The sequence below is a fragment of the Dipodomys merriami genome, unplaced genomic scaffold, assembly GCF_024711535.1.
Source record: "Dipodomys merriami isolate MVZ:Mamm:240054 unplaced genomic scaffold, mDipMer1.0.p SCAF_598, whole genome shotgun sequence".
Lineage (NCBI taxonomy): Eukaryota > Metazoa > Chordata > Mammalia > Rodentia > Heteromyidae > Dipodomys > Dipodomys merriami.
Genome location: NW_027206177.1, coordinates 19,589 through 37,034, shown reverse-complemented (window position 1 = coordinate 37,034; position 17,446 = coordinate 19,589). Strand labels below are relative to the sequence as shown.

General features: G+C 35.0%; 1 protein-coding gene across 1 annotated transcript in view; it reads right to left on the bottom strand.

The window, feature by feature from the left end:
- Positions 1 to 16,484, bottom strand: part of LOC138813399 (synaptotagmin-1) — a 337,314-nt gene extending 320,830 nt beyond the window's left edge. The window contains exon 1 of the mRNA XM_070001793.1: positions 16,422 to 16,484. The gene's annotated coding sequence lies outside the window, so the exon portion shown is untranslated. The remainder of the gene's footprint in view (positions 1 to 16,421) is intronic.
- Positions 16,485 to 17,446: the final 962 nt, after the last annotated feature.

Below are 17,446 nucleotides of genomic sequence, written 5' to 3'. Positions count from 1 at the left end.
TCAAAGTAGAAAATAGAGCTGCCCAGCCCTTCAGAGACTTCATTCCATTTGACCTAAAACCAAGGTCAAAGTTACTTCATTGCACTCTTTTTCATGGTTAGGTTTGACAAGTATATTTGGGTTTCATAAAATAACCAAAGGTCATTGCTGGTCGGGAATTTTTTTGCAACTATAATCCAAATTAGTCAAACTGGAATCTGAACATGGCAGAAGCCCTGAGAATGTCTCCTGAGATCTTTCAGGCTTATTGCATGGCTGAGTACTTATGGAAATGAGTGTGTAGGATCGATCTTACCCCAGAATGACTATGTTTGACATGGAAGTACATGTTCAATATCACATTCCATCTGGTCTGTGTATTCTTCATCTCCAGCTATTGGGGGTCAGGGTGAAGGGGTGCATGCTAGGATAAAAACTGGAGAAACTTCAGTGAAATTTAAAGTCCAGTACCTGGTATCTAACCCTCACTTCTTTTCTTTCCTTTCTACACTAAGCATCAAAGTATATTGGTGATTCTTTTTTTTTCCTAAACCTGGTAACATCTACAATTCTGTATTACAAGATCTCTTTACATGTGCTATATTAGCTTCTCTACAGGGGAGTTGCATTAACCTCATCCCAGTTAGTCTACAGTATGCTTGATAATTACATACTCTTTTGAGATATAAATCCCAGGCATTACAAAGTTCTCCTTGTCCTTGCTTGCCATGATCATGTCTTATTAGTTTGTTTCTAAGTTCATATAAAACAGTTTGGATACCTGAGGTGTTCATATGATCTTAGATTTGTAAGGAAATATCTCTAAGGGGTTCCAAGCAAATCATTTTAAATGTAGTTTTAAAAACTCAGAAAAGACTCTTCATATGTCTGTATATCAAATTGTAATTTCTAATGTTGTAGGTATTTAACTGGTACTGAAGTGAAAGTTTAATTTTGATTACACAGTCCCACACCTCTATTTCTGCAAAACACAGAAAGCAGATTATGAAGTAAACTACTCCCTTGTGACTGAATCATGAAGAGGTGTTAGTGATAGATGGTTTGGATAATGCAAAACTATCGTTAGCCAACATCAGTAAGTTCTCCTTAAAATTTCAAGAAATGTTAAAATAATACCCCATTTTGAAAAAGTGTGCCTAGTTTCACTAGTTTGAGGCAAGGCTCAAAGTGGAACAAGCCATCTGGTTTGTCAAAGAGGGAATATCTAGCCAGTATTTGCATAAATGATCTAAGGTACATTGTACTCCACATATTGCATTGAACAATGGACATGTAACACTCAAGTAATATGGAGTTCTTTCTTTTTTAAAAACTCTTTTGGGAGTACTGGGGTTTGAATTCAGGACCTCATGATTGTTTGGCAGGTCTACAACCAAGTCACTAGTCCAGCCCTTTTGTGCTGGTTATTTTTTTTAGATAGTGTCATTTCTACCTGGCCATGTTCCTGTACTGCAATCCACCTATTTAAGACTTCCATTGTAACTGGTATGAAAGATGTGTGCCACCATGCTCAGCTTCTTCTGCTGAGATGGAATCTTACTGTTTTTTGTTTTTTCCTGCCTGGGCTGATCTAGAATTTCAATCCCCCTAACCTCACTCTCCCATATAGCTAGGCTGGCAGGCTCATGTGATAACTAGCTGTCAGTAATGTGCATTTATATCGCTGAAAGTTAGGTTTCACTTAGTTTCCAGAGTCATATTAATGTAGTTAATCCATCATACTGGAATACTAAAAAAGTGATCATTTTGGAAAATGACACTGAAGATCTCAGGAAATGGACTATGTAAAAGAAATCAATTAGACCAACAGCAATTGGAAATCATTCTAACAAATGTACAAAAGCCTGCCTCATTTTTCCCCATTTCTATTTTTTTGGAGCATCTTTAATGAGACAGAAATTGAATTACATGTGGAACAAAAACTATTTCACATATTTCTCATTATGAAATGATTATCTAATTACCATTTTATAGTTTCATATTTGAGAAAGTATAATTGTCAGTATTTACTATAAGGAAATACAATATTGTTCAGGGTTGCTGGGCATTGACTTCACTGTTTCTGCTCAGGCGATGATGGCCTCAGGTCCCTGGGTTTGACCTGGGAATCCAGAGATGTGATGAGTAAGGCTAGGTCACAGAGATTGAAATTTTTCTGGAATGATGTTGCATAGGTGGCTTACAAAGCTGCAGTTTTGCAGAAACAATTGAGCTTTGCAGGTCTGATTGTACATCTAGTTCAGGCAGCTATGAACCCCCCCCCTCCCCCAAGGACTCTGAGGATCAAAGGAGGCTTATACTGAGATATATTACTGTCCTGTGTGATTAACTTCTTTCTGGTAAAAGGTATTCTCAGGTAGTTGAATTGGGACACAACCTCGTTGTGTGTTTTTGAGTCAATGTGCAAAAATGGGGCCTGTGTATTTATGTAAGTGAATGAGCGTGGTAGAGTCTGGTTTATTACGGACATGAGTGTTATCTTTCCACAATCCAGTTCATTAAGGTGAAATATCTGTCTATACTTGTAATAATAATTTTGTTCTTTTGTAGTTTTTATCATTCTTTATCTAGTGTACTTGGTGCCTTCCACCTCTATCCTTTTATTTTATAGTTTATATCCTTTTCAATTTTCTGCTCATTACCAATTAAACCATAAAGAAATGAGAATAAAAATTCAAATGAATTACATGGCACCTTTTATGCTCATAAATACACAATAACTAATAAATGTTCTTTTTTCCTTGTACTGTTTTCACTGCTCTGTAGATTTCACCAGAGTTGGGACATATGTTGGTCAGGTTAGTGGGTAGAAACTTGGAAGTGATTATGATTGATTTCAAGCTGCAATAATAAATGTCACAAATCATCATTGATATTTTATTTTCTTAAGATATTTTTCTATTTCTATTTAGCTTATTTTCTACAGTGATTGTTGCTGACTGGTATTCCTAAGATATTTACATAGTAAAGACAGAGAAAGAAAATGAGAATATCAACTATATTTGCAATGCTCTCTGCCCCTAAAATGAAGTCAGGAAGAAACAGAACAAGTAAGTTCCCTCTCTTGTGCATGCTTACCCCCAGTTTCTCATGAGATGTATGAGAGTCAATCTATGGTATTCATGTAATCAGTGGAAGCCCCAAGAGTGACAGAGAAATCAGTGACTTTGCTAAGACTGAAGAGGGTGAAGTTCAGTGCAAAACATCAGAGGGAAGCTAAGGGTATAGGGTCAGTTTGTAGGGGGATGAAAAGTAAAAAGTGTGTAATAGAAGATGGTAGTTCTTACATGGAACATTCTTTGTAGGAATATAAAATTATCCTAATCAGCCACCAGAGACCAAAAAGACCACCCCATATCCCAACATACCTATATTTATGATGAGTTTAGTTTACTTAGGAATATGTCAGTGTAAAAATTGTATAGGTTAGAGGATAAAATCCTCTCTGTTGCAAAATCAAATAATACATATGAGTTCAGTCTAAAATTTTCAAATGTCTCATCTCAATAATGTAGAAGTAAAATTTTTGTAGTACAAAGAAAAAAATTAATTTCAACAACAGTAAAAAGAAAGATCTAATACTCAATGTTCAATCTTGTTTTAAATTTTTTTCTTCATTCCCACTGAACTACCTCTCCTTCAAACTATTTTCTGAATAAGCACAATTTTTGTTACCTTTGGGAGTTTTCATTCAACAAAGTAGTTACAAAGTAGTTTACGAATAAAATGTCTATTGATTAATATCACCCCTCCAATATCCTTCCCAATCCATCCTTCTTCTCACTTTTCTTAACTTTGTAGGATATACATTTAGTTCTTGACTGCATTGTCCCTCATTTCTTCATTCATCAGCCCCTCTCCCCTTGAACCCACCTCACCTCTTTCAAGTAGCCATTTCCTGGTGTTTATTTTGTTGAATTACAATTTAGCCTTTCTAAGGAATTATACTGTTTGTGTTTTACCCTTAATCAATCATCTCTTCAAGGTTAGAATTAGGTAATCTCCAGTTGCTTTCTGCCTGGAGAAGGTACAAACATCCACTTGTAATTGTTGTTGGGAAGTCATTATCACATAGGAGGATAACAAATCAAAGGGTCATATTTCAGCATAAGGAAGTTTATAAGTCATTTCTGAATTTAGATCCTCAAGATGTTCTCACACAAAAAAAATCAAGATGAAATGTAAATTATAAATACTAGTCTTGTGAGGTAGAGTGCCAACTTCACAACATTATTGTTTCAGATAATTCCAAAAAAGTAGTGATTACTCTGACCTTGAGCAAGCCTCTTGGATTCTAAGTCTTGATTTCCTCCACTTCTGTATAACAAAGACATGATACCTACTTCTAGAATTACCAGAATAACATAAACATGTGAAATTTGTGAAAACTGATCTTGGAAAACTGAGACGCTTAATAAATGGTAGCTATTTTTTTGTTATGATTATAACAGACATCACTAACAATCCAGAACTTTAGAAAAATCTCATAAACAATCTCTTTTGAATTGGCCTTAGAAAACAAACACTTGTAATTCAAGCTATCTTAAATTCCAGGTGTTCAAAAGAAAAGAAGAAAACATTTATGGCTGTATTTCCAAGTTCTGTCAGCATGAGGGATTTCTATGAATGAAGTTTAAACCTTTAAAGAGTCAGAAGTACATCGGAACAACCCTGAGAATAGCACAAGAAGAAGGAAAAAGAATCACAAAGAAAACACAACTCTTTTATGACAACAGCAAGGACAAGTGGGTGATTTTCAGCATGACAATAAGCTTTCTCCACCCCATGGCTCCGGGCCGTTCCAACTTCATGCGCAGTGGGGTACTTTGTCTGCTCTCCAATATCAAATTGTACATGCAAGTTATTTGTAACAGAACATTGAAAAGTCAATGAAGGCAAACCTGGTAGGCAGCTACTGTCAGAAAATGCCTGAATCAATAGAACACTATCAGAATTATCTTCCTCAAGCAGAATACAAATACTGTTTTAACCCAAAGCATGACAGTACTGTGAAATTTCCTCACTAGAGTAACTCAAAGCAACCTAAAGCTGGGAAGCAGGATTTCAGGCCTCACTTGACAAGTCAGAAAATAAGAAGAAAATTCAGTTATTTTGCATTGTGTGATTGAGAGCCTTCCTTGAGATGTGATGATTTGGGAAAAGACAGAAGACATATACTTCCATCTTGAATCATTTCTATAATGTAAAAAGTAGGAAAAGCACCTGGGTCCTTACCTGTCATCTTAGCTATTTAGAAGACTGAGTTCTAGTAGATAACGGTTCAAAGCCAGCCTTGGAAGAAAGTCTAAGACATCCTCATTTCCAATTACCCAGCAAAACACTGGGCTGGAGACATAACTCAAGTGGTAGAGTATTAGTCATGAACAAGAAATCTGAGCATTAACACAAGCCTCTTAGATCGAGTGACAGGACCATGCAAAAAAAAAACAAAACAAAACCCTAGGGAAACTAACAAAACAATTGTTTCTTCTAAACTCATCTCCTCCCACTAGAAATAATACTATTTTATGACTAAATACTCAACAGAAATTAAACTGAAAGAAATTAAGCACATGGATATCAAACAAACGTTTGCCACTAGCGGTAAAAAAAACAATGCAACTTTTATGAGCTGCTTTCAGCTTCAACCCATAGATTAACTATATTTAACTATGCCCAACTATAGGTAACTAAGCTCTTTTCCACTTGAAAGGGAGAATCCTCAAGGATATAAGTCACAGAAGGTCAAGATGAAAAGCCCTTTTTGTTAGGTTTTTAAAAAGAGGTAGCTGAGTAAGAACAGCAGCACCCACATGGTATTCAGGTAAGGGGTAAGTTTATTCAGTAGACCTGCTGGGACCAGGCAAGGTTGGCACTCCACATGCGAGGCTGGCAAAAAAAGAGCGTCTGGCCCCAGGTTAGGCCTTATATAGGGTAGGGGGTGGGGAAAGGTGTGTCCAGGTAAAGGGAAGAGGAATCAGGTGGGAGAAAGGTGTGGCCACATCAGATTAAGATGCAGTTGTGACCTCTTCCAGGTGTCCCAGTTGCCTAGGTAATGCGGGTACTGGGCGAGGTCTGTTTGCCATCCAGGGATGGACCTTACACTTTTTATCCCAAAGTTTTTAGACAGTATTAAGGTATACACTTTTTAACTTCAAGATGTTAAAATTTATCTTTCATTGCATTATACTTTTGTTTACTCATGCATTTTGATAGTACTGGGGCTTGAACTCAGGGCCTCACTCTTGCTGGGTAAGTACTACTCTACCACTTGAGTCATGCCCCTTACCATTTTTCCATAGCCATTTTTTCTGTTGGTCATGGGGCTTGGACTCAGGATCTGGGACTGTCTCTGAGCTCTTTTGCTTAAGTCTAGAGCTCTACCACTTTGACCCACAGTTCTACTTCCATGTTCTGGTAGTTAATAGAAGATTAAAGTCTCATGGGCATCCCTTCCCCAGGCTGGCTTTGAACCATGATCCTCAGATCTCAGTATCCTGAGTAGTTAGGATTACAGCTCTGAGCCAGTAGCACTTGGTTCCATAGCCACTTTTAAACAGGGTCTCACACTTTTGCCTGGTGCTGGTATCAAACTGCAATCTATCTAACAATCTTGTGAAGCTGAGGTGACTGGCTTCTTAGCTGAGATGAGGTCTTGTCAGCTTTCTTTATGGGCTAGCCTTGAATTATCATCCTCCTGAATATCTGGAATTATAGATATATGCTACCATACATAGACCTATAATTAATTTTTAAATAGCCACCCATTTCATTATTATGTTAATTATACCAAGATGGAAACTGGTCTATCATTTTTTTCCTTGCCTGGCACTAAGCGGGTTATGGTTGACGAAGCAATAGCCTTGAGCCTAAAAGTCCTGTTCTCAAATCCAAAGTCTGCAAATTTATACTCAACCTTTTACAATTATTGATGGTGGTTACTTTGCTGAGTAAGAATTAAAGGATAAACATTTATATTAGAAGATATATATGTATAGATAGATAGATGTGTCCTGTATTCATTTAAATGCTGTCTATGAATTGTTAGAAAACGCATGAGAAATGCCTCCCAAGAAATAAGAGGGGAAACGAACACATTCCCATTACTAATGTGTAATAGCTGCCAGAAATTCTTAAAGGATTTTAATATTCTATGACATATAAATTAGAAATCAAATAGAAAATTTGAAGGCTATAAATTGGAAGAAGTGTCATTGAGCAAGACAGTTTGTATTTATAACTGACTCCTGGAATTGAAATCCTTTTGTATAACTACTTAATAAAATAAATTTTTAAAAAGAGAAAAATTACATATATGTTTTGATTCTACCCTTCAAACAAATTATTATTCATTTTGAGGGAAATACTGATTTTAAAATATATAACATTAAAGCCAAAACTACTTAACTAGCATTTAGCTAAAAATACTTAGCTAATACTTGATTAATGCTAATCAAGTAAGGACTGGCTAATTCTAGTTTCAGTAGTTAAAATGTATCTTTATTACTTAGAAGCCCTAAATTAATTTAGACCCATTAATTTCATTCGTTGATTGCCTATACTGAATTTGTTTACCATGGTTAATTTTACTATTTACACTCTAAACAACGGAGAAGTCCCATAACTGATGAGCTCATTACATTTTATATTTATACCTTATCTTCTAAAGTACTGGTAAAAATATTCCATTTAAGACAATGTCATAATTGAAATAGATAAATACAACAATTGAAATAGATAAATAAAAATTGATATGAACATACACTGGAATACTATTCAGCCTTAAAGAAGAAGGGTATTTTGATGCCTACTACCACATGGATGAACTTTGACATTATACTAGATGAAATAAGGTAGTAACAAAACAGGTGCTGTATAATTCCAATTGTATGAGGTATCTAGAGTCAGATAAATTGTAGAGGCAGAAAACAGTTCCCAGGGGCTGGAGAAATGAGGGCTGGGAGTCATGGTTTAATGGGTATGGCATTCTGATGTAGGAGATGGATAATAGTGAGGGCTGTATCCTATGGCAGTACATTTATTGCCATTTTTTCTCAAAAGTGTGTAAAATGCAAATTTCATGTTGCCTATAATGGAGAGCAGTCAAAACTCTCCAAAACAAATTATAGATCTGTATGAGCTAAAAATATAGGCAATTTAATGGAGTGTTTGGGGATATACATTAATGTAAGTGAGGAAAACATCAGAACTGGTAACTGAATAAATCTACTGCCACGATAGATGTGGACTAAAGTATTGTTCCTTTGGTTCAACCAGTGCTGATGCCCTACCCTGTGCTAAGCAGGTCTAGCTTCCATAAATGATCATCCACGCATTCAGAAAGCCTACCTTTTCATCCAAGACAAATTCATTCAATTATCATTTCAGGATAATCTCAGGAAATCATGTCGACCTGGGAAGACACCTGGCCTTAAATTTATAAGCTGTGTTGTTTTGAGACCATTAACTTGTCTCTCAGAATTTGTCTCAATTTGTAAAACATGGAAATACATACCCACTATACAGGAATGGAAAGACACAAGAAGTGCTAAGCAAGGAGTAAGTGCTCACTAACACCCACTACTGTGACCATACATGCTAGGGTAGAGCCCTGGGCTGCCAGTGTCTTCCCAGGGCACCTAATCCTTGGTGTCAGCTTAGAAGAAGCATATCACTTTTACCTGGCTTGTGTCATGGGTTTTTATTCAAACCACACTAACTGTGTATTTGCATCCAGAGTTAGAATGATATTGAAAATTAAAAATGGAAGGTTATTTTCTTCATCAGAGTTTTCAGGTACAAAAAGTGATAAAGATAAGGTAAAGAAGACTACTTCTTTTTTTGCTTACATATTTATTTCATAAAAGAGATGATTCTATTTTGGGCATTCAAAGAAATTAAAATGTAGATATGCAATATTAACTGCATTCTTTATATGACTTGTTTACATTATAGAAAAGGGAGCACTGATCATCTCTTATCCATTATTAGCAGCAAATACTACCAGCTTTGCAGGACCCACATTAAAATAAAGAAATGAAAGTCTGCTAAGTATCACATTGGAAGAACTAAGAACACCACAAGGGCAGCCTGGTGCTGCTGCCTATGAGGCCAGAATCATCCTCCCTGTCCCCCGCTGTCTGCTCTAATACCTAAGTTTATCACTTCAGAACCTGAAACTGTCTGAGATCCACAGAAAGCCACTTGTTTATTTAGGGAGACAACTGTGCCAGAAGGATAGTGTGGTGCATGATGCAGGATGCTGTGTGGCCTTTGATCCAGTTTTTTTTAATTAGCATTTGTTTCCTAACAGCTGTATTAAAGTGTTCTGATAAAGGTTAAAAGTGAGTGGGGGAATTTGAAGCCAAAAAACTACTTTAAGGAAAAGGCAGCTTGAGAATATCAGAACAACATAAGGATGAAAAGTAAAGGAGAAAGAGAAAAAGAGAGGGTAGGGAAAAGGAGAGGAAGGGGGGAGAGAGAGAGAGAGAGAGAGAGAGAGAGAGAGAGAGAGAGAGAGAGAGAGAGAGAGAGAGAAAGAGAGATTGAGAGAGAGAGAGAGAGAGAGAGAGAGAGAGAGAGAGAGAGAGAGAGAGAGAGAGAGAGAGAGAGAGAGAAGAGGAAGAGAGAGAGGGAGGGAGGGAGGGAGGGAGAGAAGCCAGCTTTACTTAGCCTTTAAATGTAGAGCTAGGTCAGAGAAAGTAGAAAAACATTTTGCTCTCTGCCAGGCTCTCTCACACATATACAGTCCCCATTCCCAAAGCTATAAATATTGTAGCTCAGTGTAAACTGTGGGTTTTCACAGGTTTGTTTGTGTGACCATCCTGGGTAAATATCCATCTTATGAAATGGAAAGAAAACATCTTAAAATGGATTTTGTTATATAACACTTTCCTAAGTTGAGGATTGGCTGTTTTCTACTCTCCTCCCTGGTTATCTCCTTGATGTGTTTGGCTTTTTTCTTTGTGATTTCATATCGGAAGACCGTGATAGTCCTTCAATTATTATTCTAATGAGAAATTGGACATATACATAATTATATAACTGCACAAATCTATTTTCTAGAATTGTATCAAGAGGCACAATTCAAATACAAATTCACTGTATTCAACAAATAAATGGTATTATGAATACTATGACAAAAATTTTCAGTGACATAATTTGGGATTATTAACTTCCATAAAATTAGAAAAATTATATTTTAAGGTTCTAAAAAGAAGGGAAATCCCAGGCTTACCCCTCCAGTCAGATTATTACTTATCTAATGAAAAACTTGCCCAAGAGATGCTATAGTAAATCATGTTCATGCTACCTGCAGGTATAAAATGGAGAATCTAAGGAATTTGGAAATCTACTGTGGAGAATTTGTTCTTACAACACATTTTAGACTACTAAAAATTCATATAATATTACTTTTGGGGGTTATAGGAATTACAAGCCAATGTATTTTGAGCATTTGCTTAGAGGTATTTTTTCCTTAGGCTGAAACATTTTGTACAATTCATAAGCATAGACTTTGCCAAGATTTATTTGAAAATGCAAAACAAAACAACAGTAGAGCTGAGAAATTCAAAGTACCACAAGAACAAGAGATGTAACTTGTTCTGATGTTCATTGGAGCGTGTGTTAAATGGGATTATTTTCTGAGCCACACCCCCAGCACTTTGAGATTTTTTTTTATCTTAAAATAGAAAAGAAATAAAATTTCCAGTAAGGAAAGAAGAACAATAAAAAATGTCCTATGAATTATTTTTTTCTGAAATGGGTATGGTTATAGTTAAGGTGGGGACACACTAATCTATAAGACATAACAAGGTAATATTATAAAGAGTAGTTTCAATGTTGATATCCTATTACAATATTATAATTGGATTCTTATAATATTTGTAAAGGAGTGACTCAGACAATAATACTAGCTAAAATGGTGACTATGAACAATAATGTTACCTTCTCCTACAAGAAGATAATTGTCTTTGTTAAGATCATTTGAAAAGAGGAAAAGACTAGAGTTCAGACAGTAGCTTAGTCACTGGGCTAATTTTATAAAGTTTTCAGTCATCATTTTCATCATCTGTAAAACATGTTCTTGTCACAATATAAGAAGAATTCTTGTTATGAAACAAAATATTATCCTATGTCTAGGAGAGAAACTCAAACAGAAGACCAATAAATATTCCCTTTCTTTAATCTCTTCTTAATATAGATGAACTTTCTTAGGCTTATTATAAAAATCACTGATCAGGATTAAGGATACATTGTAAATTCACAAGGGCATTTATTATTTTTGCCTAAATGACTGAAATCATCTAAAACAGATATCAACTGACAACTTCAGCTTCATGGGAAACACACTTGCAAAATGACATGAGGCTATTAAAACAGTTAAATTTTCATGGAAGAATGTTTATTTCACAACAGAATCATATGCTTTAATGTACCAATGCAAAAAGTAACTTTGTAATTAAATTCTACCACAAGGATATCTATGTACTGAATCTGATCTCAGAGAAGCTTGGGAGTGGTCTGGGAAGGTGTTTTCTGTCATCCAGCTAAGCAAACAGAGTCATAATTACAATGTGCTTAGCTATTGTTCATGGTAGATAATCTACATGCATGCATGTATTGTAATGTGTAGATTTTATCTGGTTGGTAGTGCTTTAGCTACAAGACATTCTTCGTCATGCTCCAGACCTTTCCCTATGAGAGAGGAGTTGATGATTTAGATTCTTAGTCTACTTTTCTAGCTATCCCAATTACTTTCTCTTTCCCTCCCCTGCCCTTTAAAAATTGTGTTGGGATGGAGCTTGTACTCAGAGCCTTACTCTCTCTTGACATTTTCCCCTGAAGTTTGATACTCTACTACTCAAGCCATACCTCCACTTGTGCCTTTGGGGTAAATTGAAGATATGAATCTCACAGATTTTTCTTTCCAGGCTGGCTACAAACAGTTATCCATAGATCTCAGTAGATAAAATTACGGGTAGGAGCCATGAGGCCCTGGCAATCTACTCTCCCCCTTTTTATTTCTCTTTTTCTATTATAGACATCATTCTAAGGAATTCTATCAAAATAAATTGTTCATCATGTAGAGACTCAATATTCATCTGATATTCTATTACAGTTTTGACTGGGAAAAGTTTAAATTTGGAGAAGAGCTTCCATAAACACTCAGAGAGCTTTATTTTTTTGGTATAAGTACTTTTAGTCAATACAGGAGATAGAAGTATTCTGGCCTAATTAGCCAGAATACTTCTCATTTCTTCACTTCACACGAGTGCTTGGGTAAATGACTTGACCTATGTGGCCTGTATAAATGAGAATATTAGAGAGGGTAATCTCTAGGAAATGAAAATATTAGACAGGAGAACTAATGTTTCTTCCAGCTCTGTGCTGCCATTACAATACACACACACACACACACACACACACACACACACACACACACACACACACACACACACACATTTTGATTACAGCGACTTATGACTTCTAATAAAGAAAGATCTGGATAAATTAAACTTGTGAGGGGCATTTTCATACAGTATTTATTCTCTAATGAACCACAAAATGTTTTATTTGTTATCTGCTTCCCATCAAAATCTTTCCCATTGAAATGGCAACTTCCTACTCTTGTTTGTTGTCCCAGGAAAGCTAGGTTAATCATAGTCATGCTTTTAGTGAGAACTTCAATTCCCAGTAATATTTTAAAAAGATCTAATGAATCTAGGATAACACAAATAGTTCCCAAGAAGGATGTCGGAGCATTTCAGTGATTTTTAATATACCTTCTTGGTTATTATCATTATCCACCATAATCAAAGTCTATAGAGAGCAGACCTATGAAGTTTGTGAAAACACCATTGAGTATTCAGCCATTGAGAGGAAAATTATTATTTTAAAATGTGATTTCAATGGTCCTTTTGCCTTTCATTCCTTATCTTTCTAAAGCACAAAAACTTTGTGTGAAATCTAATTGCAATGTGCTTTAAAGATTTTTTTCAGCAACATTTTAATTACCAAATTGTTCTTCAGCGATGGGTTGCAAAGCAAAATTATAGGAGTCTGTGTGGCTTTCCTGTGCTAAGAAAACCTTTCATCTATAAATGTTTAATTTAAGTACAGATGATAAGAACCCATTCATTACTCATGTGTGGGCAATACAGGTATGTTTTCTGAAGATATAGACAAGTCACTCTACTGCCAAGCCAGCTCATCTATGGACTGAGTACTCAGTATGCATTACGCTTTGGGCATAAAATCATATAGTACAACACTTATCTCTCAACAGTTATTATTTTGGTTTTTTGTTGGTTGTGGGGCTTGAACTCTGGGTTTGGGTGCTGTCCCTAAGTTCTCAAGCTGAACACGAATGCTCTACCACTGGAGCCACAGCGCCACTTCCTTAACAATTATATTTTTATCCAGAGTATTTCTTTTCACAATATTCTGTAATAATTAAAAGGATTAAATTATATTTTAAAATTATATTTTAAAAGGGATCACATTGACCAAGATGCATTTTATTCTTAAATTGACACATTGAATTGAACCCCCATTTTATAATGAACATGCCCTTTATACTTAAAGAAAATAAATTAATAAAGTCAATATAAATGAAATGACAGCAGCTTAGAGTAGAGGATTTTGTTTTGCAAGGTATTGTTATTTAGTAGTAAATTGGCATATAGTTGTTAAATAGCAGACATTTAAACTTGTGAGAGGAAAAGTGACCTCAAACCACAAGAATAAAGCTTCTTTCTTGGAAACTTTCTTCTACTTGATATTCCCTCCAAGATTATCCCAAGTGAACAGATCTCCCTATTTAATTGGGATCCCTCTCAAGTATGCCACATTAAATTCCACTTCAATACAATTATGAAAGTTCAAAGAACTTGTTTCAGACCCCCTGAACAGTAAATCAAATAAGTTAGGCTCAAATAAGATCAGACAAACAGACACTGACAGCCTTTCAAGTGGAAATTATAAGAAGGCTAAAAAATCATGAAGGGTGTATTAGATGCTGACTGTTGTATAAAGAACTTAAAACAGACATCCCTGATGTCAACCTCTATTCTAATGAGTAATGCACAGGATTGAAATTATGTTTAATAACTGAATTATATACCTATAACAAATACGTAAGAGGGCCTAGTCTTGTTGTTTTGTTTTTTGTTTGTTTGTTTAGTCCTGGGGCTCGAAGTCAGAGCCTGGGAGATATCCCTGAATTCTTTTGCTCAAAGCTAGCACCCTAACCCTTTGAGTACCAGTTCTACTTCCGGTTTTTGAGAGTCTCACGGGGATTATTATGCTTCTGCGTGCTTCAAAACACAATCCTCAGATCTTAGCCTCCTGAGTAGCTAGGATTCCAAGCATGAGCCACCAGCGCCTGGCTAAGAGGGCCTACTCTTTTAAGGGTTGAAAATGTTTATGTGACTTAGTGAACTTCCTTTGACTACTAAAACCATGTGCCAAAAAATTAGTCAAAAAGAAATTTCTTATTTTTTGTAATATTTTCCCACCTCCAGACTCTATGTGTTAGAAATACCTATGGAATAAAATCTGATTATTATATCATTCTTGTACCAAGAGCTATATAAACATGTTCATAACTAGCTCTGTAACCTCAATACAGCTTTTCACATTTTTTTTGGGGGGGAGGGTCTGGTCATGGGGCCTGAACTCTGGGGCTGGTCGCTGTCCCTCAGCTCTTCAGCTCAAGGCTAGTGCTCTACCACTTGTGCCACAGCGCCACTTCCGGCTTTTTCTGCTTATGTGGTGCTAAGGAATCAAACCTGAACCTAAAGCATATGAGGCAAGCACTCTACCACTGAGCCACCTTCCCAGCCTAGCTTTTCACATTTTTGGAACTCTTTTAAGATCAAGGAGTAGTTGTATATGTTTTTATTTTCCCTCCAGAAATGTAAGCTCCAAAGTTTGTGTTTTGTTGACTCTATGTTCTCACTGGGGCTTGAATTCGGGGCTGTGGCTGCTTTCGTGGCTTTTTCACTCAAGGTTAGTGCTCTACCACTTAAGCTCTATTTATGACTCTTTGCTCCTTAATGGGAGAGAAGAGTCTGTTTTTTTCCTACTAGACTGGCTTCAAAATGTGATCCTCAGATCTCAGCCTCGCAAGTTACTGAGATTATAGGTGTGAGCTACCAGCATCTGGTCTGATTTTATAAACTTGATATAAAGTGTTTTAAATGTGTGGGAATCTATAATTATTAGTAAACATTAAGATTGCTTTGTGAGAAATGAAGAGCACCTGAGAAATCTTCAGACAGGAAAGGAGACAACCTTCTTTATCAGCTACTCTCAGACTTCAAAATTAAACCAGATAGCTGTCAGGTAAATTTCATTTATAGTCATGACGGTGATCACATATATTTTAGCATTCAAAATTAAGATTATTTTCATTAAAGACTTTGGGGACTAGGAAACTTTGTCATGTAAATGTAATTTATACACACATGTATATGTACACACACATATATGACCTAGAAAAATATTGATATATTTCTTTTTATATTGAAATTTTATTCTTCCATGGAACTTCACTCACTTATATAGACCAAGATATAGGTTTTCCATTCTGTTAAGTTACTTACTTTTATTATTATTGCTTCGCCTCTCAGAAAGCTGCATTCTCAAACTCATTTCAAACTAAATACAATGCTATGAATGAAACAATCTGGTTATCAGCATGGAGTTTGCACTTCCATCTTTACTATATTACTTTTGATATTCACACATTCAGAATTCTGAATTGTTCGCATCAAGGGAATCTTTATAACTTCACCAGTACTACCACAGAGGATGACATTTAGAGATACTCAATTTTGCTTAAAAAATCATTCTGATAAAAACTAATATCAGTATTCAATCATGTGCAATTAAGGAAATATATTTAAGGCATAGGGAGATTAGAAGAAAATGAAACTGGGAGTGAACTACAGCGTTTAAACCAGCAGCCTGTTGTCATTTAAAATAATGCAATTTAATGATTATAAACAAATCATGTATATTAATACTCTGGGCAAATTTCTATCCCAGATAAAAAACTTCATATCACACATTGACAAAGTGAGGTGTTCTGATTAAATTTTGCTCATTGCATTTTTTCTTTCCTTAGAACTTAAAATGATATAATGCTAGACCAAAGATAAGGAGTCAACATAAACATTTCTAGCAGCAGAGATGCATTACAAAGATGCCCTGGCCTCCTTACCTAAGAGGATTATAGGATAAATGATTTTCAGTCTACTCTAGTAAATTGAAATTGAGTTTTACAAGGCTTCACTTGCTTACTATGCTACTTTCTAATCTTAGGAAATAGAATGGTAAACATTTCTGTAAAAGACATTGTAGGTTCCAGTTTTACAGAAAACCTATTATAATTATTGTGCAATCAAAATACTTACTGTTCTGCTAGAGAATTCTGGGGAATAGTCCTAGTTTTCCTTCAAAATTCTTCTTTTTATCTATAAGAAAAAGACTATGTTAGTTGAACATACATAATTCAGAATCATTTAGGTTATTACATAGTATTAGTTTTATTTTTAAGATTTTTACCTAAAAATCTTGTAATATAAACATCTACATACAAACTAATAGCATAATCTTATGTGGTTAGCACATATACATATGCATATAATTTAGAATTTTTGAAGTTGGCCTGAAAAACTAGAAATTATGATTCTAAAGACAGTTTACATATTGATTAAAACATAAATTATAAACACTGTATTTCAGTGTTTCAATTTAACAAGTAAATAGATGTTAGTAAAGAATATTGTACTATTATGCTAATTTTTAAAAAATCACATAATTCTTAGTTAAGCATCTGATGCTACATTAAGCATCCATATGATTATTACAAATCAACCTACTATATTTCATACTGTTTTTAAATTTTGTTTTTTTATATGTTAGAAATCTTTAATATATATATAATATATGTATATAACATAACATATATATATACATAGATATCTATTTTCAGAACTCAGGTAAGGTCTAGGTGAAAACAAACTGTTCTATTACATAGAACATGTCCAAATTCATTATATAAATATATATGTATATATATATATATATATATATATATATGTGTGATAAACCCATCAAGGTTTAGGAGGAAACAATTGTACATCACTACATAGAAAGTTCAACTTCAATATAGAGACAGTAACTAAAGTAAATTCTTTCCAAAAATTAGTTTCAAGAATTGCTTTAATGCAATATAGATGTCAAGAATTTCTGATTTGGTTTGGCAATTTATAAAAGAAAAATATAACAGTGCTACAGTCAAGTACCTTTTAATACAAATACCAATCAATTTTAGTCTTCTAAAAAATAAGGTAGGATAAAAATCAAGAAAGAATGAAATCTTTAAAAAATTAAAATAAAAGAGCCCCGAGTCCCCTAAGGGCATAAGGGTGTGGCT